Source organism: Myxocyprinus asiaticus, chromosome 42, assembly GCF_019703515.2.
Source record: "Myxocyprinus asiaticus isolate MX2 ecotype Aquarium Trade chromosome 42, UBuf_Myxa_2, whole genome shotgun sequence".
Lineage (NCBI taxonomy): Eukaryota > Metazoa > Chordata > Actinopteri > Cypriniformes > Catostomidae > Myxocyprinus > Myxocyprinus asiaticus.
The window spans coordinates 36,342,252-36,366,886 of record NC_059385.1 but is presented as its reverse complement, the minus strand read 5'-3'; the positions used below and the strand labels follow the sequence as shown (position 1 = coordinate 36,366,886).

At 40.1% G+C, this 24,635-nt stretch overlaps 1 pseudogene; it reads right to left on the bottom strand.

Moving 5' to 3' along the window:
• Positions 1 to 23,749, bottom strand: part of LOC127432699 (adhesion G protein-coupled receptor F4-like) — a 40,630-nt pseudogene extending 16,881 nt beyond the window's left edge.
• Positions 23,750 to 24,635: the final 886 nt, after the last annotated feature.

Genomic DNA, 24,635 nt, shown 5'->3' with positions numbered 1-24,635 from the left:
AAGAATGAAGGTGTTATATTTGATGCCAATCTGTAGAGCAGCATTCTTCCACCTCAGAAATACTGCTAAGTTACAACACATGCTCTCTGTTGCTGATGCTGAAAAACTAATTCATGCGTTCATGACCTCAAGACTAGATTATTGTAATGCATTACTGGGATGATGTCCAGCAAGTTCAATAAATAAACTTCAATTGGTTCAAAATGCAGCAGCCAGAGTGCTGACTAGAACCAAAAAATATGATCATATTAGCCCCATTTTATCGTCGTTACATTGGCTACCTGTTAAATTTCATATTAATTTAAAAATGTTGTTAACTATGTACAAAGCTTTGAATGGTCTAGCTCAGCAGTACTTAAGTGACCTTCTACCATGCTATATTGCATCACGTTCATTACGATTGCAAAATTCTGGCCTGTTAAAAGTTCCTAGAATATCAAAATCCACAAAAGGAGGTAGATCCTTTTCCTATTTGGCTCCTAAACTATGGAATAGTCTCCCTAATACTGTTCGGGACACAGACGCACTCACTCAGTTTAAGTCTAGACTAAATCTCATCTATTTATCTAGGCATACACATAATTTATCCATCAACCCTCAATTAGGCTGCTTTAGTAAGGTCTGCCATAACAAGAAACATTTATCATGATCTATAATTCTGGAAAAAAAATGTAATGGCATCTATGCTAATACTATTCTATTTGTTACCCTGTCTCAACCTCGGGATCCATATCCCAAAATTTCCAGAGCAGGCCAGATCCAGCTCCGTTCCTGCTTGGTGTCGGACTCCACTGCTACATATCTCTGAGCGATGATGACTAAATGCAGCCGGTGCAAGCCATTCATCACTTCAGTCAATTACGATGGCCATTGCCTGAACCTTGGACTTGGGGTAGACCTCACCGAAATGACATGCCAGTTTAACTGCGATGCACTTCACCGATCACCTTGGTCTAATGATGGACTACACTCTTAAAATGGAATACATAGATACATAGATCGATTAATTGCCAACAATAGCATTCATCAGCCAACTAACAGAGGACAATGCATCTATGTGAACTTCTCTAGTTAATCCAGGATGAACTTCAAAGACATAAGTCATTAATCTTACAATTCATAAAAAAAATCATTGTTTAAACACCGGCCCTATACACTTACTTAATTTTCAAATTTTAATCCATGACTTTCACTGCACATAAATAACTAATATTGGCATTATATTCATGCTGTTTAGCCAGAGGGGAACTGGCCCCCACAGTGAGACTGGTTTCTCCCAAGGTTATTTTTCTCCATTAACCAACGTATTATGGAGTTTTGTGTTCCCTATCTGTCACTCACTCGACGTTGAGGAGCCTGAGACACCTCTGGTCTTTGATAAAAGTCAAATGAAAATTGGCGAGTGGTATTTGCATGCCACTCCCACAGACACACAGGCATCAAGATTGGTTTGCGGCGGTAGACCTGAAGGACGCGTACTTTCATGTCTCGATTCTACCTCGACACAGGCCCTTCCTGCGGTTTGCATTCGAGGGTCAGGTGTATCAGTACAAGGTCCTCCCTTTCGGCCTGTCCTTGTCCCCTCGCGTCTTCACGAAGGTCGCAGAGGCAGCTCTTGCCCCGTTAAGGGAAGTGGGCATTCGCATTCTCAACTATCTTGACGATTGGCTAATCCTAGCTCACTCTCGGGACATGTTGTGTGCACATGGGATTAGGGCTTCGGGTCAACTGGGAAAAAAACAAGCTCCTCCCGGTTCAGAGCATCTCTTTTCTTGGTTTGGAGTTGGACTCAGTCTCATTGACAGTGCGCCTCACGAACGAGCATGCACAGTCGGTGCTGACCTGTTTGAAGGCATTCAAACAGAAAACAGCGGTTCCACTGAAACTCTTTCAGAGGCTCCTGGGGCATATGGCATCCTCAGCGGTGGCCACCCCGCTCAGGTTGATGCATATGAGACCACTTCAGCACTGGCTTCAGGCTCGAGTCCCGAGATGGACATGGCGCCGCGGGACACATCGCGTGGCCATCATGCCGGTCTGTCACCATCTCTTCAGCCCTTGGACCGACCTCTCATTTCTACGGGCAGGTGTTCCCCTAGAGCAGGTCTCCAGGCGCGTCATGGTCACAACAGACGCCACCAAAATGGGCTGGGGTGCTGTTTGCAAGGGGCACGCAGCCAACGGCTTATGGACGGGCCCGCGGCTGTGTTGGCACATCAACTGCCTCGAGTTGTTGGCAATTCTGCTTGCCCTGCGGAGGTTTCCGGCCATTGATCCAGGGCAAGCACGTGTTAGTTCAGACAGACAACACGGCAACGGTAGCATATGTCAACCGCCAAGGCAGTCTGCGCTCTTGTTGTATGTCACAACTTGCCAGCCATCTCCTCCTCTGGAGTCAGCAGCATTTCAAGTCGCTGTGAGCCACTCATATCCCATGCAACCTCAACACTGCAGCGGACGTGCTTTCATGGCAGGTTACCCTCAGGGGAGAGTGGAGACTCCACCTTCAGGTGGTCCAGCTGATCTGGAGTTGATTCGGACAGGCACAGGTAGATCTGTTCGCCTCCCAGGAATCCACCGAGGCACCTCTCGGCATAGACGTGCAGGCACACAGCTGGCCTCCTGGCCTACGCAAATATGCGTTTCCCCCAGTGAGCCTACTTGCACAGACTCTGTGCAACGTCAGGGAGGACGAGGAGCAGATCATCCTGGTAGCACCCTACTGGCCCACCCAGATGTGGTTCTCGGACCTCACACTCCTCGTGACAGCCCCCCCCCCCCGGTGAATTTCCCTGAGGAAGGACCTTCTTTCTCAGGTACGGGGCACCATCTGGCACCCGTGACCAGACCTCTGGAATCTCCATGTCTGGCCCATGGACGGGACGCGGAAGACCTAAGCGGTCTACCACCCGCGGATCACTCAGGCTAGGACCCCCTCTACGAGGCGCCTGTATGCCTCTAAGTGGCATCTGTTCGCTAAGTGGTGTTCTTCCCGACAGGAAGACCCCCAGAGATGCACAGTCAGATCGGTGCTTTCCTTCCTGCATGAGAGGTTGGAAGTGCGGCTGTCCCCTTCCACCTTGAAGGTGTACGTTGCTGCTATAGCAGCACACCACGACACAGTGGACAGTAAGTCCTTAGGGAAGCACAACCTTATCATCAGGTTCCTGAGAGGCGCCAGGAGGCTGAACCCCTCCAGACCGTGCCTCGTTCCCTCATGGGACCTCTCTGTAGTTCTTCAGGGTCTACAGAGAGCCCCCTTTGAGCCTTTGCAGTCAGCTGAGCTTAAGGCACTCTCCTTGAAGACTGCCCTCCTGACTGCGCTCACTTCCATCAAGAGGGTAGGAGACCTGCAAGCGTTCTCTGTCAGCGAAACGTGCCTGGAGTTCGTTATGGGCTACTCTCACGTGATCTTGAGACCCCGACTGGGCTATGTGCCCAAGGTTCCCACGACCCCTTTTAGGGACCAGGTGGTGAACCTGCGAGCGCTGCCCCAGGAGGAGGCAGACCCAGCCCTGTCGTTGCTGTGTCCGGTGCCCACTACTCGCTGAAATGGCCGGACCTTGTCTCGGCTCCTCAGCATAAAACCTGAATGAGTGGTTGCATACCAGCTCCTTTTATACCCGTATCGAGGGAACAAAACGAATTTATTCACACACATGATGTATTTTCGGACAATGAAATACCCGACCGGCAGAGAATGCAAAGATGAAGCAGGTTCTTTTTTTTGCCCTTCACAACTGTTGTAAAGCCATCTTTCAAAAAAGTTGAACACCACACATTTAAATTGCACTTAATTTTTTTTTTCCAGTTTCATTTGAATTTTTAGTTAAAATAAATAAAAAATAAATGATTTAAGAATTAAGTGATTTTGTTCAGTAGCAGCAGCATTTCTCTTGTCTCAGATGCAGCACATTTCCAACAGCAGCAGCATATTGACTTTTGTCAAGCAGTAGCAGGATCTCTCTCTCCTCTTACAGCAGCAGCATTCAGACTAATATCAAGCAGCAGCAACACCATGTGCAAAGCAGATCTAGTCCGCCAAGACCAAACCTACTCGTGTCATTTACATTAATAAAATCTTTTATAAATACTCAGAGAGTTGTACTAACTGAACTGAAATTATTTTAATTATAATCTTCCAAAAAGCACAAATTTATTTTTGAAAAAACATTTTACACAAACAAATTACATTTAATATATATAAAATGTGAAATACTCACTGCTGACTGAATATGATCTGCATATTTTTTGTACTTCTCTTCTGTAGGGCTGGTGAGACTGGTATCAAATGTTTCATCTATTCTCATTGACATATTAATAACTGTAAAAAAAGGGTGCAATTTTATTATCTGTGTGTTGCATCATAAATAGGTTTAAGCAACAATCCTCAATATACTGTAATACTCATTGTTGTGGTATATCTCAGTTTGCTGTACACTTAATACCTGCTGCTGTTGTTGAAGTTGTTGTTGTTGCTGGTGGTGGTTGTGCTGTTGGCAAAGAATATTTGTGCAAAACCAAATAACAATCAATCAAACATTTTCAAGTAATTTCATTATATATATTTCATGATCTGGATGAAGCCAACAACCAAATTTAAGCTTTAAAACTGATATGATTGGTATTGAAATTATGGCATTCTATTGTATCATAAATACATTTAAGAACCAATCCTCAATATACTGTAATACTCATCATTGTTGTGGTATATCTCAGTGTGTTGTACACTTAATACCTGTTGCTGTTGTTGCTAGAGTAGTAGTTGTTGAAGTTGTTGTTGTTGCTGGTAGTGGTTGTGCTGTTGGCAAAGAATATTTGTGCAAAACCATATGACTGGTATTGATATTATGGCATTCTATTGTATCTTAACTAATAAATCGGCCAACCTTTCTTCGCATATGCGCTCTTACGACACATGCGAACGGAATCATTGGCAGTATGGCACGTGGTGAGTGGAGCAGAGTGGATGTTTTTAATTAATTCCTGTGGGAGCCGAGTGCCACGCTCGCGTGGAGGATTGACAGCGGTGTCTGAACAAGCATTGAGAGCAGCCGAGAGCATCAAAAAGTTGAGAAATGCTCAAGTTTATTCAGATGATGGGCAAAAAAGCCAGGCAGCAGGCAATAACTATGACCTGAAATTTGTCAAAAGCCTATGGGAAGGTAAAGCCTAAAATGTTAGGTTGAGCCGAGATTTAATTAAGCTCATCTGAAAAGTGAGGAAAATGTAGGGAACATTTAACTGTGGGAGGCATTAAACATGGCTACCATGGCTGTGCTGAGGCATTTAAATGACCACCCATCACGATGCAAGCATGTCTGCGATGATTCTGTGTAGATGTTTGTTCAGCTCCCATACCAAACTTGACCACTAGGGGTGAGAGTGGGTACCTTCTAATTGGTCAAGCAAAAGGATGTCCATGTGTTATTAAATAAGTCTGACTGACTGGGTTTGACAAATGTTAGCAACTCTGGGACAGGTCATTAAGTGGTTGTTGCCTTGGATACGTGGTGGAAGTAGCTGGCATGGAGGTTGCTTGTTTATGCTGAGAAAAAACACCTGTGGAGAAAGTAGACAAATCTGCAGATGGCTGTAAAAGGAGCAGCAGGCTGACCGCTGCCAATGCAGTGGTGAAACACTCACAGATACCTATAAAAAAATATGTAAACATTTAGTTAAGTAAAAGACAGAATCCTGTTGAATGAATGGTCGGGTTTGTCTGTTATTTCATGGCGATAATACAATAAGAGGTATAATGGTTAAAACCTGGATTTGTTTTATTTGTTTGTCGAATACACCTATAAAAGGAGACCAATTAAATGTTTGGCATCTGTGGGCACCTTTGAGAAGTAACTGTCAAGAATTGGAAGGACACCTATAGAGAAAGCAGTAAAGAAACCTGCAGGCAATCCTGTTGAAAGAATGGAAGATAATTTTACATATAGGCACCTGCTGAAAGAAATATTGATGATACCCCTGCGGAAGGAGCAAACTGTGTTTCTGTAGAGACGGCAAATTAGGCAGATAAAGATAAACCTTAAACCAGAGAAACATTAGAGTTACTTTATTGGGATTCAGTGAAATACAAAAAGACTTTGGTCCATGGCAAACTGCGGGTTACGGCAGCTGAGGGGCTGCACTTACACTGGTAGAGGAAACACCTTGTATTGCTAAAGCATACACTTTATAAAACAGGGACGGAAGTAGAGCAATAGAGATGTTTTAATTATGTTGTTGGGTAGAATCACAGGATCAAGTAGGAATGTCATAAATATCGCTATATTGATTATTGTTCAGCATGCTATTTAATCAATATATTTTAGGCATAATATATTAAAATGAGCCAACATTTAAATTGGAAGCCTAATTTGTGAGCTTCCAATTCACTGACAGTTGCCCTTCAGTTTAATGCAGTCTGGTGTAATAGCTTTGGGCTACCACAAGAGGGTAAAGTAACATTTACTGAAGCTAGTTGTGGATAGGATCAGGCACAGGTATTGCACACAGGACAAGCAGATGCGGAGCAAATGACTATACTATACACGCAGAAATTACTAGCTTTCCCACTTCTTCAAGAATGATCAAAGTAACGTTGATGAGTTTGTGGGTTAGTGTATGAACTGGTGTAACTGCTTAAACTGAATATTTGGAAATGGTAATGTTTATTTGCAATGTCTCTGTATGTAGCCTAATGTGTTTCATTCAAGCTGTCAAACCACAAAATAAATATTTTTAACTGAAAATACATGTAGGCTGCGTAAAAAAAAAAACATATACACAATTTATCGTACAGTGATGGCTAAGAAAATAATCTGTGTCCTTTGATAATGATTTGGGTCTAATTTAATGGAAAACTATGCGAGTTGCGCTTCGTGGTGCTGCAGAAATTTAAGCAGCCTTCAGATCAGCGGAGGTGTGCGTACATTCATATGATTGTTTAGAATTTAGAACATGCCATGTCGTTCACCAGATGCGTCCAGTGTGCTAACCCCTTTAGTTTTCTCCGGCGCTCACGCATTACTTACTAGGGTTGAGAAATATATTTGGAAAGACGCAGACTATTGTGCAACGTGCAGCTAGATTTATATCTGAAAAAATTGTGTTATAAATAGATAATCATTGAGAGAACCTTCCGATTATTGATGCATGGAAAAGCCTTGATTCTCAAGCCTATACATGCATGTCAAATATATATAAAAGTTGCTAAGTTCTCACACCTGTAGAGCGAGAAAAAGTTAAACATAGCATCTGCAGTCATGTTTGGGACGGGGCAATAGACACTAGCGGATACATCTGTAAAGAGAGTGTCAATATATTGCCAACATACTGTACAGTCCTGTAATGAGAATACAGTAACTCTTGTAGACACCTGCTAAGAGCAATATACCCCTATATATTTAACTATAGGTTTACAAGGAGCTGTAAAGATGGCTGCATGAATATCTGAGAGAGAAGCTGAACATTAATGAATTGTGTTTAATCTTTATATTTCCGTACCAGCAGCAAACAGAAAGCAAAGTACGGGCTCAATACGCCATTGAAGGACATAGTCATAAGGAACCTGAACAGGAATCAAGCCTTTTCAAACAGTATTGGTGCTGTATGGAACATTTATTGCATTGATGGGGAGATGAACTTGATAAGTTTATTGTATGCTTATCAACCGGACCCCCAGAGGCCTGTGGACCATAGTAAGAATAGAAGATTTAATATGGTTGTGTAACAGAATCTGCATAAAGCAGCCACCATGGTGATCAGTGGGGTCAAATCAGGCAAACAGATAGAGGCTTGGTTGCAGTGGAGGTAGATTGTTCTCATCTCCTTACAATTAACTAGGGGCAGAGGTTGCGGAGGCAAAACATGAATTGATGTTAATCAATTGCTGGGTTAAATTTCAACACAAATATAGAACATAATTTAATGTGGTAATGTCATTTAAATAAGGAAGCACCTGAAACAGAAAGTCTGTTGTCTGAAGATATTTGCTTTGTGCTTATGGATATGCATATTCTCCAAACATAAACGAAGGCAATTTAATTATGTAATGGAGTCTAGCGAGATTACCTTTGTTATACGGGAACATACAAAAATAGAGTTTTGTGCCTCATTAATGAATTATTACATATTATGTGAAAACCATCTGTGCAACGATACTGGGTATAAATACAGTGTTTTTATTTTGGTAGCTTTTGATGCATTTTTCCAAATATTTGAAGATATTCTAAGGATGATAAGTGAAAAGCAAAGCCAAATCATGCAGTGCCGATGTTTTGACACATTTACTTTGATCTTGTTTGGAGCAAATTATGACTGATTTGAAGAGTCACTTTATGTAATCATACAGTAAATAATTAGGTTCTATAGTCAAGCCTCGTAAGAGTCTATCGGTGCTTGACTAGTAAAAATTATTGCTTTTGAAATAGCCAACATGGCAAGCAGAAATAAAGACGACTTGTCTGTGATATTAAAATGATATGGACTGATTTCATCTGTGTGAAGTGTCTGTCCTGGGCTGTGGGAGGAGAAAAGTTAGGAAAAGTTAGGAGAGAAATGTTATACCAAGTCCATAGTTATAGATTTGAAAAGACCTTGCAGAAGGAGTTTGCATGTTCGAAAGTTGCATGATTGGCTGCGAGATGATGAGATATGTGAAGAATGAACGAGTAGAGATGCGGAGCGTGACGCAGACGTGTCTTGCCGCTTGTGGAGTTCGAGCTCGCATCTGCTTAAGGAAAATAAACAGGACGGGAGTTATACGCATCCATAGGGTGCTGTAGCAAGGGTAAATAACCCAGAGTTGATGCTGCGGCGGCAGCTAGCTCACGCTAAAAGGTCTGCTCTAGTTAGGAAGTATGGGAAAACATGATTGTAATTAGAGCAGCAGTCGTGATAACCTCAAAATATTTAGCGATAATAAGCTGCTGCGGCAGCAGAAATTGTCTTTTTATTTATGACAGCAATAAAGGAATTTTGATTAATAAGCAGGAGATCATCTGTCTGAGTGGAGGGCGATGCCAGAGGCCATGCTCTCAGCTGCGAGTAAGTGTGTGGGTCCAAATGCCAGAAGAATCATCGACGGGGCAAGGAGGCAGATGCTTATATATCCTTTAATTATGATTGGCAGATCTAGATGAACAAGCTCCTCCTGAACAGTGGTGGGTAGTAATGCACTACATTTACTCAATTACATTTACTTGAGTAACTTTTTGAAGAAAAAAATTACTTCTAGAGTAGGTTTAAAAGTGGGTACTCTTTTAACAAATTTCTAATTATTTTTTTTACTTTTACTTCTTTACAATGGGTGGCGTTCCTGTCCTAACATTACTGGGTTTAATTTTAATTAATGTGTAATTTATTAAGAGAGTATTGAATGGGACTTTTACGAGAGTGGAAGTTCACACAGCTGCTCGTGCATCAAGCTCTTCAAAGTGAAACACTTTCTTCACTCCGCACAGTGAAAAAAATAATAGTTGTCATGCAATGCCTTCATTTAACACAAAGACAAGCTGATATTCCAAGATTAAAATCACAGCTCCAATTTAAGGCAGCAAGCCGAGGTATGTTTTGGCTCTAATCCTAACGCGGGCTTTTCTGTGTAATGTGATGGTCATTTTCAGGGTGATTCTGTAACTGGGCACTTATGACATCAGTTTTTAAGTGTACATTTTTAAATCAGTGCCACAATATATCAGTGCGCTTTGTCCCGCGTGTCATGAGCAGTATTTACGCATTTACCACGCGCCCTTGCGGGGGTACTGGAAACTATCGCAGCTACTTCAGGCGGATTAACTATAAATCCATGTAAAAATCCAAGTGTAAATAAATTACTTTTGCTCTGCCATTCGCATGATTGACAACTGGAGCGCAAACAGACAGCATTTCTGTGCATGCACAGCGAGGGGAGAGGGGCGCGCGTGAGAGATGTGGGCGCGAGTCGATCATATGGCGAAGAGAGACTCATTCACAATTTCCTATATAGTGAATGGCAGTGAGTGATTTGGACACTGACGTATACACCAAGTGTCAGAGCTCTGGGGCTGTTGCAGAAACAATGTCACATATGAAATTTTAAAATACTTGGGCCTTACTTGTTATTCTTATTAAATAATATATTAATACAATAAATCTTAATCCTGTTTGTCATTTTTAATATATATTGTGTGTTAATATAAAGAGTAAACACATTTTATCAAATAAAGAGTACATTTTAAAATGTATCTGTATGTTTTGCCTCTCTATATGTTTTATGTTAATCAAGTAATGATTTGTCAAAAAGTAATTTACTACATTCAGCATGAAATAAAACATTGCAGGAGTGAAGGAAGCTGTAAACTCCCAGCTGGTACCTCTTCCCCGTGGTGGACTGTGGGCAATTAACCGTCGTCGAGTGTACATCAAATGTACACTCGAAATTAGAGTGCATTGTGGGTCATAATGAGTGAACAAATGTAGGGAAAGAGTGGCTCACTCAGAATCCAGCCACTCGTACAAAATGGCAAACACCCAAAATAGTGCACTATATAGTGGATAGGGGGTGGTTTCAGACACAGTGAGTGTTCTGTGACCGGGGTTGGTGCCCTACACACTAGGCTGCATACTCTGCATTTAGAAAGCGGTGATACTGCTGTATAAAACTAATGATCTAAATTCTTTCGACACTGAAAACTGTAACTACACTGAAATAAGAATCCACACAGGACTTTAAAGCTATGAATTAGCTAAAGTAGGCATTAATAAAACATGATCTTGCTTTGGTTTATATTTCAGCAATATATATAATGTCACTGTGCAACATTTTCACTGTAATAATTACTAGAAATGTTTCCAAACCTCTCTTCTTATTGACAAATTCATCCAGATCTGACAAGAGCCCTTAAAGGAATAGTTCACTCAAAAATGAATACTCATTATTTACTCACCCTCATGCCATCTCAGATGTGTATGTCTTTCTTTCATCTGCTGAACTCAAATAAAGATTTTTAGAAGAATTTCTCAGCTCTTTTGGTCCAGACAATGCAAGTGAATGGGTTGCAACATCTTAAAGCTAAACAAAATCACATAAATCAGCATAAAAGTAATCCATAAGACTCTTTCTATCTTCAGAAACAATGTGATAGGTGTGGATGAGAAACAGAGAAACAGATCACTTTCACATTCTTCTTGTTGTGTTTTTGGTGATTCACATTCTCTGCATATCGGCCCTGCTGTCTAGCAAAAAATTACAAATATTGATCGGTTTCTCATCCACACCTATCATATCACTTCTGAAGATATGGAATAAACCACTGGAGACTTATGGGTTACTTTTATGCTACCTTTTAGAGTTATGTTGATTTTTGGGACCAATACCGATTTTAGAGAGGTAAAAATTCACAGATTACCGATATGGTGGCCGATATATTAAATTTGAGCGGGAATGAAAACAGACCTTTTCTATGTGGATTTTTCACTGATTTTGCACTGATATGACTATGCAAAGGTACTCAGAAGGCTGCTATCTTAAATATTTTTATCAAAGAATATTTGACATTGTTATTATACATTGTCAACAAATTCTAGAAATGAAAAATGAGAAAATAAAGAATAAATAAAAACAATAAATAGCTTAATAAACATCAGTACTGTATGTTTAGTATAAGTCAATTGCTGACCATTAAAATAAAGAATAAATAAATTAAATAGCTAAATAAACATCAGTACTGTATGTTTAGTATCAGTCAAATGCTGACCATTAAAATAAAGAATAAATAAAAATAAAACAAATAGCTAAAAAAACATCAGTACTGTATGTTTAGTATCAGACAAATGCTGACCATTAAAATAAAGAATAAATACAAATAAAAAAATAGCTTAACATCAGCATTACTGTTTAGTATCAGTCAAATGCTGACCATTAAAATAAATAAATAAAAATATAATAAATAGCTAAATAAACATCAGTATTGCTGTTTAGTATCAGTCAAATCCTGACTATATGAATACTGCCGAGTCCTAATAAATAGCTGCAGAATACTGTTACACCGTATTCTGCTATACAAGTTCAGGGGAAACTGTCAACAGTGGAAAACCAGACTTTTAAATATTACATTTTATAAATGACACGACTGGAATTGTTTAGTTGAAGGGGTACCAAACTGTGAATCCTAAACAAAACAGTTTGGTGAATACATGTTTACACATTAACTTCCACTCAGCTGACAACAATGAAAGTAGCTATGTGATTAGCTAGTTAGCTATATGAGCTCTTTGTCATGGAGAGTAAATGATGGACATTGTTTATTTACTTTCCAGCATTGTGTCTCACCAACTAGGTAATAACATAGTGTGAAAATCAACACTCAGACACAATCAACCACTGCACCGTTGTCTGCTGAGCTACAAAAAGATGCTCTGATGTTTACCTTTCAATCTGTTACATTACTTACTGCACTGACAAACTATAGCTGGCTAACAGCACACAGATATGAGTGACATGGTTGACAGGGACAGGGTTAATGTTATATTAGTTATATTGAAAAGGGAAAATGATGGGGTCATTGTTTATTAAGTTTCCAGTATGTACAGTGCATCCGGAAAGTATTCACAACGCTTCACTTTTTCCACATTTTGTGATGTTACAGCCTTATTCCAAAATGGATTAAATTCATTATTTTCCTGAAATCTTTGCAAATTTATTAAAAATAAAAACACACGTACATAAGTATTCACAGCCTTTGCTCAATATTTTGTTGAAGCACCTTTGGCACCAATTACAGCCTCAAGTCTTTTTGAGTATGATGCTACAAGCTTGGCACACCTATTTTTGGGCAGTTTCTCCCATTCTTCTTTGCAGGACCTCTCAAGCTCCATCAGGTTGGATGGGGAGCGTCGGTGCACAGTCATTTTCAGATCTATCCAGAGATGTTCAATTGGGTTCAAGTCTGGGCTCTGGCTGGGGTACTCAAGGACATTCACAGAGTTGTCCCGTAGCCACTCCTTTGTTATCTTGGCTGTGTGTTTAGGGTTGTTGTCCTGTTGGAAGATGAACCTTCGCCCCAGTCTGAGGTCCAGAGTGCTCTGGAGCAGGTTTTCATCAAGGATGTCTCTGTACATTGCTGCATTCATCTTTCCCTCAATCCTGACTAGTCTCCCAGTTCCTGCCGCTGAAAAACATCCCCACAGCATGATGCTGCCACCACCATGCTTCACTGTAGGGATGGTATTGGCCAGGTGATGAGCAGTGCCTGGTTTCCTCCAGACATGACGCTTGCCATTCAGGCCAAAGAGTTCAATCTTTGTTTCTCATGGTCTGAGAGTCCTTCAGGTGCCTTTTGGCAAACTTCAGGCAGGCAGTCATGTGCCTTTTACTGAGGAGTGGCTTCCGTCTGGCCACTCTACCATACAGGCCTGATTGGTGGAGTGCTGCAGAGATGGTTGTTCTTCTGGAAGGTTCTCCTCTCTCCACAGAGAAATGCTGGAGCTCTGTCAGAGTGACCATCGGGTTCTTGGTCACCTCCCTGACTAAGGCCCTTCTCGCCTGATCGCTCAGTCTGGCCAGGCGGCCAGCTCAAGGAAGAGTCCTGGTGGTTCCAAACTTCTTCCATTTACGGATGATGGAGGCCACTGTGCTCATTGGGACCTTCAATGCTGCAGATATTTTTCTGTACCCTTCCCCAGATCTGAGCCTCGATACAATCCTGTCTCGGAGGTCTACAGACAATTCCTTGGACTTCATGGCTCGGTTTGTACTCTGACATGCACTGTTAACTGTGGGACCTTATATAGACAGGTGTGTGCCTTTCCAAATCATGTCCAATCAACTGAATTTACCACAAGTGGACTCCAATGAAGTTGTAGAAACATCTCAAGGATGATTAGTGGAAACAGGATGCACCTGAGCTCAATTTTGAGGGTCATGGCAAAGGCTGTGAATACTTATGTACATGTGATTTTATTCGTTTTTTATTTTTAATAAATTTGCAAAGATTTCAAACAAACTTCTTTCACGTTGTCATTATGGGGTATTGTTTGTAGAATTTTGAGGAAAATAATGAATTTAATCCATTTTGGAATAAGGCTTTGAATAACAAAATGTGGAAAAAGTGAAGCGCTGTGAATACTTTCCGGATGCACTGTATTTCACAAACTAGTTACCAACTTACCGTGATGACACTGTTTAACTCCACCCTGTCTGCAGAGCCACCGTTGGTTCAGAGTCAACTCTGTAAACAATGGAGTCGGAGCGCGCTCTGCTGTACAAACTACGCTATGACACCAATTCTAAAGCATTGTTTTCTGCATTATATCGGTCGGGCACTACTGCCTTTATGTGCTTTTTGGAGCATAAAAAATTTGGCACCCATTGACTTGCATTGTATGGACCTACTGAACTGAGATATTCATCTAAAAATCTTAATTTGTGTTCTGCAGAAGAAAGGAAGTCATACACATCTGGGATGGCATGAGGGTGAGTAAATGATGAGAGAATTTTCATTTTTGGGTAAACTATCTCTTTAAAGTGATAGCTCTGCCATAATTTAATATTCTATCATAATTTCCCTACACTCGTGTTGTTCTAAACCTGTGTGACGTTTTGTATTCTGTTGAACCCAAAAGATGTTAGACAGAATGTTAGAGACTGACAGTCTCAGTCACAATTTACTTTCAAAATATGAAAAAAAAAAAACATTCAATGAAAGTAAATAGTGACTCAGGCAAACATTTTGTCTAATATCTCCTTATTGTGTTACATGGATGAAAGAAAGTCATACAGGTTTGGAAAAGCATGATGGTGTATGATGACAGAATTTCCATTCATAAAATAATAATAATTCTGTAAAACATGTTAAATGTGCATTATGTAATAGAATATAGGGGAGTTAACGTCCATTTGTGAAAGTAACGAGTTACTCACTACTTGAGTACTCTTTTAATTGGATACTTTCTTACTCTTACTCAAGTAATTATTTATGTTAGTACTTTTACTTCTACTTGAGTAATTATTTTTTTAAAGTAATTGTACTTTTACTTAAGTACAGTTTTTGGCTACTCTACCCACCTCTGCTCCTAAACTTATATTGGGAACTTCATATAAATTAACAAATGGACAGCTCTCAAATTAATGCTCTCAGCTTACTTTTGGGCTGCCCTGTGAACATGCAGAATGATTGACAGGCAGAAAGAGCTTCAAAGTCTTCTGATTGGCTAAACAAATAATCTGACCACAGCCCGCTCTCATTTTTCCCCCAGCAGTTTACAAAGACTAGGGCTGTTACCAAGACAGGTATGATATTTCATGGCATCTATTTCAGTAATTTGACAAGAAATAGGGACGTTTTCTGTGTGCCATTTCATTAAAAAATACTTACAGCACCTTTAAGAACCCACTTTTAATGAGAAAATGACTCAATTTTAAACAAAAACAGAAAAATTATTAAACATTATTCATGATCATAAATGTTAATGTGAATACTTAAATCAGTAGTTCATATATTAAATGTATGTTTTATTACACTTTTAATTGAAATGTTTATTAAGTACTGATTGTTTAGGCATTGTATGAAGTAATAATAATTTATAATGACTTAATGAAGGTTGTGATAGCTATTGTTTTAAAAAATGTTACCCATTATTTCTGTTACCCAAAAGAGGAATACAGCAAAAGCAAATCATCCTAAGGAGGCAATATTAAGAGAGTGCTGCAATACAAAGTTTCAATTTGCTCAGAGAGGCACAAGTAGAGTGGAAGGTGAGAGACAAAAGGTGGTGGTAAAATATATATATATATATATATATATATATATATACAAATTTTAAATTTTTTTTTAAGACTAAAAATAAAGTTGACAGTGCATTAGTAAAATTGGGTCAAGTGCTCAAGGAAGAGAAGTGTCTTTACATTTTTCTTGAAAGTTGTTTGAGATTAGCTGCTCGGTCAGAGTTCAGAGGGTCTTTCCTCAGCGAGGAATGATGGAAGAGAAAGTCTTGGAATATAATGAACATTTCTATTGTAATGTGATTTCTCAATCTGGCAAAGCTGACCCTCTGAAGGGAGGGCTTGAAGACATCTACAAGTGCCTCCCATAAAGTCATCACACACCTGATAGGCTGTGCAAGTGTCATTGGGCCAGACATGCTGCTCCTCACACTTGCACTCATATTCCGTTCCATTTAATCCACACACTGTAGAAGACTGTCACTTTCCCCTAATACTGGACTCATCTATTTGTGAGTTGAATATGTGACCTTGACATGATTAAACATTTGGCACTTACCAGTATTCATGTGGATATCTGTGATATTTATGTTGTTGCTCATAGCAAGAGGCAGGCTGATACTTGGGATCACATTTCGTAAGTAGTTCACCAGGAACAAGTCAAAGAATCTCACATCAATGTCAGTAATGTATTTAGAAGGTGGTACTGCAAGAGCAAACAGGCAGGTTGAGCAAAGCAACTTGTACAAATAAGTTATTTTGCTCTCAAAACATATTTTTTTTTATATTAAAGGGAATCAGAAAGGAGACAGGGAATGGTAGGGAGAGAACAGGAGAATACAGTAGGTTTGGGAAATTACACATGCTGTATTTGAAAAATGTATGTGTTTTGAGGAAAATTTTGAATTATGCCAATGTCTCACCTTCCTTCAACTGGCAGAACTGTCCGTCGGTTGGTAGGGCACTGATACATATACACACACCATCAGTGATGCCATCACAGGCCACAAATGAATGACACGTGTCATTTGGCCAAACAAACTGACCCTCACATTTACACTGATATTCCGTTTCATTCAAAGCACACACTGAAACACAGAGGAAGAATCCAAAAATGTAATTGCATACTTACTGGTAGTATGAATCATGTATGAAACTTTAACTTTGCTGTGCAACATCACAAAACAGGGACAACGTATATACCAGTGGTTATGTTGATTTCTGTAATGTAAGTGCTGTCACTGATGTGTAGGGTAAATTGAAAGACATCAAAAAGGTCATCAGCTGATGGGAATATTCATGACATCTATCTGAATTTCAATTAGATATTCAGTCAGAGCTGGAGTCACTGAAGAAAAGAGAAAAAGACTTAGGAATCTTCACTCTGCTTATAATTTGTAGAAAATTATCCCACGCTCAGATAGGAAAAGTGCTTCCTGACTGCAATGGTCTGGGACCTCATGTATAAATGTTGCATACGCACAGAAATGTTGCGTACACTGACTCATACGCTCACGGTGGGATTTTTAAAAAGTAAACTTAACACGAAAATGTGCACACTGCCACGCAAGCTCTACCCCTTGCATACGCACTCTTTTACTGGTTTGTGTGAACTGGCAACTCCAACTGGCCAAGTAATGAACTGAACAGACTGATTATAAACTCTGTTTTTCACATAACACACATCTAGAAAAGTATGGAGGTACACACTCAAATCAGACAGTCTGGTCTCATGCACATCACATAACCGTGGCAACATTTTTGGGAAACAAAATCATGTGCCTTATTATATGTTTTGCTGCAGTCTTCCAGAGAAAATGTCCAGCGGGGGGCGCCAAAAGTGAGTGAAATGGTGTCGTAATCAGAAGAGGTTTTTAGGTGCATATTAGACAGAGTTTTTAATGAGTTAAACGTACCTCCGTAACCTAACCTAAACTTAACCAATAGTGATCTAAAATCAAATGCATCTTTACCATTAACCAATGCCTTAGCATAACAATGTCCAAAAAAGAAAATGCGAAATGAAAAACACATTTTCTGAAGCAACCACGTTATCTTGCGTTATTTCTATGACACTTTCGTCTCACGTGTCAGCCTGCATCCTTGGCTGGGGTTGAATTGCAGTCTTCCATAGTCCAACACTCTATCAGGGGTGCGTTTCCCAAAAGCATCATTAGCCAACTGTGGTTGTAAGTTCCATCATACCAACATAGTTCAATGATTTGGTGTTTCCCGAAACCATAGTTCCAACGAACATTCACAAACAGCATCGAAAAGTTGTATGGTTGGAACTACAGTTCTTTATCTGTAGTTAGAAGCATAGGGACTATTAGTTTGCGATGTGGACATCAATTCACTTCGCTGAGGCTCCTATATCTTTTATTCCATATATATATATATATATATATATATATATATATATATATATATATATATATATCTTTCATTCTGTCGAGACTTTGATCACCTTTACATGCATTTAAAAAAACGTATTCGGGGTTTTGCAGAAAGTGGCGTTCTGAAACGTCATGCAAACGCTAATGCAGCCGTTTAAGCGCTTAAAGGCTGTTAAGAGAAAGTGCTTTAAAACAAGTGGTTTCTGTTGTAGAACACAGCTTCTGTGTCCATGTTAACATACAAGTTGCATTTTTGGCTGCGTTCCAAACAGATAAATCAGCCTCCGAAGGGCACTTCAAAGGGAGCACAATCACAATAGATCAAACTGAATTTTCAATAAAAATGGCTTAAAAAGTTCATTCCAACATTGTTACTATGGTTTTGGGAAATAGTTTTCACTAACTAGTTAATTTCTCCAGTGATGCATCGTACTATGGTGGTTAAGCAGTAACTTACATCGTTGTTCACCTCTAGTGTTCATTGCAACAGGAAACTGCAAAACGTAGAATTCGGGACGTAAAAGTCAGTTTGCAAAAATGCAGTTGTAGAAATGTTCATTTTAGACACTAGGTTGGAATCAGAAGTACCTGTTATGCAGATGATGATATGCTATATTTCTTTCACATAACTACTTGAAAAGGCATTCAAATATAAGCTGTAAAAAGGACATATTTTCAATGGGTGTGCTGCTTTTGGAAGACTTTCCCGTGCCATCATACGGAGAGAATATGATATTTTCGATTCTTAAAGACCATCCACTTGGAATTACTATTGCATGTGCTCTCATCTACATTCAGAGAAAACGGATATTGCAGTAAGTTGAAAGCATTCTCTCAGAGAATGTGTGGCCCAGATCATGCACCATCTTGTAAGAGGCAGCGGTTCGTGAAAGTTTCATCGTGCTCAGTGCTACCTTGTCTGCAGCCAGTTGTTGAGTCAGTTCCACTTAGACAGGTGCAATTGAGAGAAGTAGGGAATGTTCTGCATTAACAGCCCGGACAATTGGCTAGAAAACAGATTAAAAATATATACAGTATTGTGCAAACATTTTAGGCATTTGTGAAAAATTTTACATACTAAATATGTCTTCAAAAATAATGCCATAAATAGTTTTCATTTATCAATTAACATCATGCAAAGTCCAGTAAACATAGTAAAAGCAAAACCAATATTTGGTGTAACCACCTTTGCCTTCAAAAAAGCACCAATTCTCCTAGGAACACCTTCGTGGTTGTTGGCTGATAGGATGTTCCAAGCTCCTTGGAGAATTCGCCAAGTTCTTCTATCTACTTAGGCTGTCTCAATTGCTTCTGTCTCTTCATGTAATCCCAGAATGATTCGATGTTTAGTGGTGGGCTCTAAGGGGGCCATGCCATCTGTTGCAGGGCTCCCAGTTCTTCTATTCTATTTGCAAAAGGAATGTTTGGGAGTCTAAAGTTTCTTTTTCATATATTGAAACACTAAAGCTGAAGAAATAAATAACCATATTAAGACAAATGTTTTTGTGAAACATCTTTTGTGCCTAAGATTTTTGCACAGTACTGTAGGTTACTCATTTAAAAATTTTTTAGACTAAGTTCATTTACCTCCATTAATTGGAGCAAACACATTTTTCTTTTTTTTTTTTTTTACAGTAATAGATTGAAATATAGTCATCATTAAATTATTGTTTGCTCTGAAGAAGTTCCTTCCACATTGCATAAACCATTAGGTCAACGTTGTTGGATACTCTTCCACACACACACACACACACACACACACACACACACACACACGTACTGGTAGTTTAGGTGTAACACTTTCCTTGATCTTTTCAGCTGCTTTAGGGTTTGCTGGGAGTAGGTTCTCCTTTCTGAGGAGCTGTGCAACACTTTGTGTTATGATTTCTGTCTGTGGATTTCTATCTGACAGTGTGCCAACAGGACATGCATGCCCCTGCTGCCATAATTAATTTATTTTGTGCACAGAGTGCATCTAGTATATCCTTTTTTTTACTTTTTTGAAAAAATCATTTGGTGGGAATGTTTGCCTTACTGATTTCACCTCAATTGTGGTACCATGCTTTAGCCATGACCACTTTCAACTGCACTTGCAACCTGCTTCCAACTGTTGCACATGAAGTGCATCACTTTCTTTAATTTCTCTCATTCTTAATATAAATGCAGAGTTAAATGCGTATAGCATAACTGCATGATGACTAAGTTAACTTATCTAACATTAAAAGATTTAATTGTAACGCTACATGTCCACTTGTTCAATGAGCATTGTTTTGCTGACCGTGCCTCCAGATTATTGTGGAATTTTTAGAACTGCTAACCTTAGATCACGAGAGCTAGCATAGCTCATCCAAAGATGTTAGTGTGTCTACAGTACCATGGCGAGTGGTGGTGGTGTAGTGGACTAAAGCACTGAACCAGTAAGCAAAATGTTGTTGGTTCAATTCCCACAGCCACCACCGTTGTGTCCTTGAGCAAGGCACTTAACTCCAGGTTGCTCCAGGGGGATTGTCCCTGTAATAAGGGTACTGTAAGTTGCTTTGGATAAAAGCATCTGCCAAATGCATGCATGTAATGGCTAACTAAATGAATGGGTTCCGTACAGTTTATTTTCCAAGTGGAAATTAATCTAGCGTAAGAGAAGCTGCTCTGACACAGAGTACAATTTACTTTAGCTAAAAAGACATAATATACATAACCTACGGAGCTGATAATTTTAAAAGTCAAAACCATACAATAGTCAGCCAACAGAAAAAAGTGAATGTCCTTACCTCAGATGATGTCACCACTCTCCGGTCAAAATGAGCCATACAGTATGAGGTGCCAAACAGTGCAGGGAGAGAGAGGTGTGTTCAAAGGCAGACTTCTAAGCATTTGCTGCCATGCCAGGTCCAGTAAGACTGGAGTAAACAGCCATGTGATGTAATATTTCGACAGCTGTGTCGAATTTTTGCTCAATGCAGTTAACTCATACTGAACTGCAGTATGCGTGAACCCCCCCAAAAACCTCACAGAAGTGAGAAGTGATTCACAGAAGTCACCCAAATTGATGTGAAAAAAGCAACACTCTTAGCAACAAAGTTGTTTGCATCCCTGCATATTTGTAGTATAATCCTACACATGTGTGTATTTGGATTGTAGTGAAATAGAAAAGGCCACTGAATGCCAACTGTTCATGAATGAAGCTTTATGTGAGCTGGAAACATGCCTCATGATTAGTATAATAGGTTTTAATGTGGAGAGTTGGTTATATTGAAGAACATGAAAAGAGTAGTCCCTCAGCAAATGGCCAGTCATGTGATGAGTTAGTCTGGGGTTTATCTAATTAACAACAAAGACAGATGAGCTTCACTGTGCCTTTCCCAAGATTCCCCACTTAACAGCAGTTAAGATTTGCCATATGTGGGGCCTGGGTAGCTCAGTGGTAAAGATGCTGGTTACCACCCCTGGAGTTCGCTAGTTCAAATCCCAGGGTGTGCTGAGTGACTCCAGCCAGGTCTCATAAGCAACCAAATTGGCCTGGTTACTAGAGAGGGTAGAGTCACATGGGGTAACCTCCTTGTGATTGCTATAATGTGGTTAATTCTTGGTGGGGCATTTGGGGAGTTGAACTTGGTTGCCATGGTGGATGTTGTGAAGCCTCCACACACACTATGTCTCTGTGGTAACACACTCAACAAACTACATGATAAGATGTGCAGGTTGACAGTCTCAGATGCAGAGGCAACTGGGATTCATCCTCTGCCACCTGGACTGAGGCAAATCACTATGCAACCATGAGGACTTAAAAGCACATTGGGAATTGGGCATTCCAAATTGAAATAAATATTTATATGCACAACATCCAGACTTGCTGGTGTCAATCCATATCTCTTTATAGCTCAGGGGTTAGTGTAGATTATGTATTTAAATCATTCTGTGTAGAATTGTTGAATTTCTCATGGTTATTTTCTGCATCAAAGTCCTACATATTCCCCCCCTTTCGAGTGTCAAAGTTTAAAGTGGAAACATCGGAGATCGCTGGAAAACAGGGAGAAGAAACAGACAAACACAACAAACAAAAAGGCAACACCTCCATCAAAGCTGAAGCACTGGTGCAGAATAATTAATTATTCAGTAAGTGTTCTAGAGTTCAGAGGATTCTTGGGATGTTTTGGTACTATTTGGACTGGTGTATGATTGTTCAGGTTTAAGAGTCATCTTTAATTATCCTTAGTGGTCGGGAACCAGTAAAGGGTAATTTGGATTTATTGGGGTGAATCGTTATGAATACGAGCGATCATTGCTAAATTTATTCGATTAGTCAGTTCAGGTGAATTCCTTCCACCTTGTTTCTGTTGTGATTCAGAACCGAGGGTGAAGGAGTACCCATTTAAAACCAAATTGAGCGAAGTTTGACACTCTTCACTCGGGAAGCACCGAAGGCTAAGTCACAACCATGAAGGATTGCGTTCTTATGGAAATTGATCCACATTGTTCAATTGTGTAGCATAATATGGTAAGTTCCTTCAGTTTAGTTGGGACTGTTTTTGTTTTTTTTGTACACACTATAATGGCATTTCACGGATAAATGTCTTATTCGCAGGAGGCTTTCTAAATGCTCTATGAATTCATGGTGGCTCGTGAACGAAAAGTATAAGGAGTCAATCCTGATATAGTGCCTTTGACTTTCTTGCTGGCTAATTGGATTAGCTTAACATTTTGCCTATTAAAGAGGAATCTGTGTGTTTTCTATCATAATGTGTGCGTGTAAGTTAACATAACCAGTTTTTAGTGGTTAGTGTGAACTTGTATGAACTTAGTGTAGGGTAGCTAGGGTCTTCAAGTACCTTAAAGTAATGTTGGGTGCTTTCTCTATGAGGAAAACAGATAGATATTTTCCTATAGTGGTTGAGTGTGTTAAAGGTGTGTATTATAAGGACAGTTCGAGCTATGTCAGAAAGTTTCAAGGGTGTATGTGAGACTGTTTTCTACTGTGTCAGACTGTTTCAAGCTCCCCCCTTTTCTGGTCTTGAAGCTTTTGTCTGTTGACTTGGTTTCGGTGGACCCATTTGAAGATTGTTGCTTTGTGTCTTGGCTAATCTGGATCCTCTAGGTGACTGTGGATGCTGATGGAGCCACAGTTCATAGAAGACATTCACACAGTTCTTGATGTCTGTTCATGACTCGTAATGAGCTGCTGTATGACTGAGTTTCTGTCATGTTGTGAATTAGGATGTGGTTGAGGTTAAGGCTAATGGCTGAGTTTTCTGTCCTTAAGCCGGTGCCGTGTCGGTCACTGTTGTGCCTGGCACCTGTATTCCTGACATTGATCGAGACAGGAGGAGTATGAAATGTCTTTATGGTCAGCCTTGGGTGGATTCTGCTTGAAGTATGCTGTGAGTAGCTTCAGCAGTTCTGGTGAGTCTTCTGCAGGTGGCTCATCTGGTTTGTGTGCAGGCTTAGTTCTGTGTTTGTGTGCAGGCTCCATTCTGTGTCTGTCTGCACAGTGTTGCAATGGCTTTTGTCGTCGATTGCCTTTAAGTGTCCATCTGGGTTCCCATGTCATCCTTTCTTTTGGATTGCTTGCGGGATGTGGCTTGTTACACGGTTTTCTCCCAGTGGTTGGACATGCATATGGGTCTGGCACTGATGTGAGGGTCACGCTCTTTCCGTCCATTTGGTGTTCAGGGCGGTAAACAGTTCTTGCTCAGACTCTGGGTCTGAAAATTCTTTAATCAGGGCCTCTCTCAGAAGTTGGTAGACAGACTTTGTGTGGTTTGACTGTCTGTCAAGACAACTTTGTACCTAATTGCTTTATGTTATCCATAGTAGGCATAAAGTGTCTCTGTTAGTCATCTAAGGCCTCATATTCAGGAGGAAGTCTATGTCACACAGGTAGGCATGGATCTTGAGACCCTCTGCAGGATTTGACGTAAACTTTTCAATGTTCCCTGCCAGCTTGTTGAGGTCTTTAAAATCCCTTCCACGTGCTACTTCAGGGTTCATTTTGATGTATACCCTTTCACTGCTGTTGGAGAGGGGTTCTTGAAAGAGGGCCAGTGAAGTTTTGTACTGCAGGCCCTCGTTCCTTTCATCATGTGGCAGCTTTTGGTTGAAGGATGCTGCTTTGTTGAACAGAGGTGCTGCTATGGGATTCCTATCCATTCTAAGCTCTTGTCTTAACTTGTAAGAGTGTTTCAGTTCATCTCTGACAATGTCATGCTCATCTTTGGTGAGGTCAAGTTGCTGGGTCAGGGTTTCAACTTCAGTTCTGACATTTCCAGATGGCCTTCCAAAGCCTTGTTTTGAGAGTTCATGTCTTTCAAATCAAACATGGCTTTTTCCAGTTGCACTTTGTTGTGCTGGAGTTTCTTTTCCAGGTCCTCTTGGGTGGCTTTAGCCTGCTGCTTTCTGTGCTTGGCCGCTGTCAGAGCTTCCCAGAGCCATTCGATTTCTGTCATTGATGCTTATTGTAGTCTTTTGGACCTCTTGCATTGATCTTGGGCTTCAGTTTCTAGCAAGTCTATGCAGCACATGGCATGCGTTAGCACCTTTTGGGTCTT